At 36.9% G+C, this 3,605-nt stretch overlaps 1 protein-coding gene across 2 annotated transcripts in view; it reads right to left on the reverse strand.

Moving 5' to 3' along the window:
* The window catches only part of LOC111873606 (protein rolling stone), a 72,429-nt gene that overhangs the window by 24,227 nt on the left and 44,597 nt on the right, over positions 1–3,605 (reverse strand). The gene's annotated exons all lie outside the window — the stretch shown is intronic.

Genomic DNA, 3,605 nt, shown 5'->3' on the forward strand with positions numbered 1-3,605 from the left:
AGGAAGATTGGCAGGGGAAACCGAAGTACTCGGAGAAAACCTGCCCCAGCACCACTTTGTCCACCACAAATTCCAGCTGACCAGACCCGGGATCGGGAAGCCAGCAACTAACCGCTTGAGCTATGGCGCGGTATATCTGTCTTTATTTTATTTTTACTTTCCTCTTTATTTCCCCCCCCCCTTCTTCCTGGGCTTGCAATTTTTTCTCTCCCTTGGCATTTGTCCCCACAAAACAGCCTCCCTCAGGACCACTGGTTCCTGTTAGCTCGTCTACAGCAAAGGTCCTAATCCTTCTTTCCCTGTAACCTTACCATTTTTCAGCATACACCTTGCTTTTCAGCCCTAAAGATGGAGGCAGTGGGTTCCTCTGAAGCATTGCTACCTTTGTACTGAAGTACATGGTGTCTCATCCTATAAGTCCATAATAATCTTCATTTGTCTTTATTCTCTTGTTCTGATGCTATAAATTCATCTTCAAGAGAGGTATTATGCATGTCCAGTACATGTGTATAGTCCTTGAAGCAGAATGCCATGCCACAGAATTTGTACCTGAACATGATATGATTGTACTGAAACACACTGTAGACTATTGCCAACTGACACCATCTCCAAGACATTTTGAAGATTGTGCTAGTATTTAGTCTTGTCATCAACAGATGGCAGCGTTATTCCCTTCTGTAGTCTTCTTTGACCAAGGAATGGATTTTGTTTATTGATATATGCCAAACATGATAACATTGCAACAGCAGGGAATTGCTGCTGTTTGAACATAGCCACAGAGGCATGGAGGGTACCATTTAAAGGAGTCTTGGAGGGGTAAAATGAGTTGTGTTAACTGCAGTAAGTAATCCGTGAAGAAGGAACACACGAGAAAATTAAGTGAGTAAGAATGGAGGCCTAAAATATTTGTAGCATATCCACTTGTCCACATTGGCTTCATTTTCTTAAACATATTAACATTGATATTCACGTACAAGCTAGTTTCACTGCATTCAGAAGTTACAGATATGTATTTTTAGAAACATTTGCACTTGAATTTCAACAAACAGTATCATATTTAAGGTCACTTACATCAGGCATGGCCATTTTTTTGGTATTTCAGTACAAATATTTTTTTATTTCTGATCTAGCAGAATGTTACTAAGTATCTGTCTTGATATCTATTAATGTCACAAGTACAGTACTTCAATTCTGTATTAATATAAATATAAATGTAATTTTAAATTAATGTAAACACAATATCTGTGCATTACAAATTTTATATTTGAACCATTTTACTCTGAGAAATGTGTGTTATTTTGAGACAATTGTTGTTTTATTGCATCAGAATTCTCTGAGACCCTATGCTATGTATTTTCAGTGGTTGCCCTTTAAACCAGTTTAGAATATCAGTGCTGGAATATTTTAATTGATTTACTGAACTAAACCATGATATGTATTGTATTGGCCGTCTTGTAGTGCACTCAATCTCACATGTCACTTCACTACATGTTTTGGCATCACTGTGCTATCCTCATATGTGCTATTTACGTTATTTACGTGATGCTGAAACATGTAGTGAAGTGACATGAGATTGAGTGCACTACAAGATGGCCAATACAATACATATCATGGACGAGAATCAGTGCAACAGGACGCTAAAATACAACATTATGAACTCTTCCATAGTGGAAAGGTACGCTGCAACTATGAGTAAATGTGTTTTCTAAGTACGTTATCTGTAACTTTGCATATATAAATGGCCTTCATGTTCAGTTATTGTAAATAAAAATCTATTATTACACTACAGATACTGTATTCAGGGTTACTGAGTTTCTGGACTTTGTCCAGCATATGGTATTTAAAATAACACATCTCATATGCTGGATCTGTCCTCTCCTCAGGTAGAAGAATAGGGAAGGACATACTCTGTTGTATCTGTTAAAAACTGCTAATCTCAACCACCAGACAACCTATATCAGTTAGCTGCATCTATGCTAACAGTATGCTCATGTCAGACAATGACAGGTGTCACTAGATGTCAGTTGCTATCAATACAGTAAAGTGGAAATTATATGCATGGACTGCTCGTGGAATATGGTTGCAAGACATATAGATCTTAAATTTTCTGACCGTACTCATAATTTTGTTAAAAATTCTTTCCAAAAACTTATACCTAGATGGTGAAGCAAACCTCTGGTGCACAGTATTGCATTCCTTACAGGTAGGACCAAACGCCGCAGTCCAGTGGGTAGTACACTTTCAAATTTTGAGCTGGGGACAGGCTATATTGACTGAAGGTTTTTGNTGCCGCAGTCCAGTGGGTAGTACACTTTCATATTTTGGAGATCCAGTTCAAATTTTGAGCTGGGGACAGGCTATATTGACTGAAGGTTTTTGTTGTTTTCCCATTTCCTCCAGGAAAATGCTGGGACAGTACCTCTAATTAAGCCATGACTGCTTCAACGAATTTCCTTTGAAATTTATTATTCACTACCATGATGCCATATGATCTAAGCAGTTGAAATTGTTAAACCAAAGATAAGTGGGAAGAATATGGAGTGAATATTATGCAATCACCATGCTGTCTGTATGCCTTATTAACTTTTGAATGACTGAACCAATCTTTGTATGTATGTATACCTTGGCACCTGGACCAATCTGAACGGTGTATTTCATAAATCCCTCCCGTCAGTCCATGTATCCGCTATCCTTGCTAGGCAGAGGCTTGGTAAAAACTTTATTGCGGCAACGAATACACATGCAACAGTAGAATAATTATCGGACATGATTTTTCTATGTGGTCAATGTCATATCAAAGGAAAGTAGGTGATTAATTCTTCCAAGAACTTCTTGTTTAGTACCTAAGCTCTTCATTTCTCATCTCAGAATTTTATCTTGTATCCAAAGTAGACTTTCTACATATGCCAACAAACTAGGTATTTAAGTGGAAGTTTATAAACAGCTACTTCTTCTTCAGTCTGTGAAATTTATGTCACTGTTCTTTCATGTCAGGTGTTCTGAAAGAACTGGTGAAATTTCAGCTATTTTAAAGCAATTCTTTACTTTCTGAAGGCACAAAGAATTATAAAATGGAGAATAGGCTATAAGCCAAGATACTTTATGATAGTTGCCAGTATTAGTACCACAAGAATTTGTTTCTAAGTGGGGCAGCCAAGAAATTTGCTTACAAACTTATATTTAAACAGTTTAAGAATATTTTAACAGATCAACCTAAAGTATTCAGAACATAAGAATACATTTTCTAAATAATTTTAATTTTTGATGTATTTCTTTCTACTCTTTCAGTTTTTTTCCAAATGGCCAGATGGGGAGGGGGACTATTATGTTACATAGATTTACAGGTCAGTAAAGCTGTTTACAGAAATACTGGCTCTGTCATCACATCTTTCCTTTCAAACTAAATTGTGCCAGGAAAAGAAAACACTTTATTTCACACAGTTGAATGTGCAACTCCCTCAAAATGCAGCCCTGTATAAGTATTATTTTAACGTACATTAGCCCTCTTTATAGTCCAGTCTGTGTTTCATAACACAACAGGACCTCAGAGAGATAACAGGAACTGCTTTAATACTGAATACTTGTTACAGTGGTGATGACTGATA

The sequence above is a fragment of the Cryptotermes secundus genome, unplaced genomic scaffold (assembly GCF_002891405.2).
Source record: "Cryptotermes secundus unplaced genomic scaffold, Csec_1.0 scaffold644, whole genome shotgun sequence".
Classification (NCBI taxonomy): Eukaryota; Metazoa; Arthropoda; class Insecta; order Blattodea; family Kalotermitidae; genus Cryptotermes; species Cryptotermes secundus.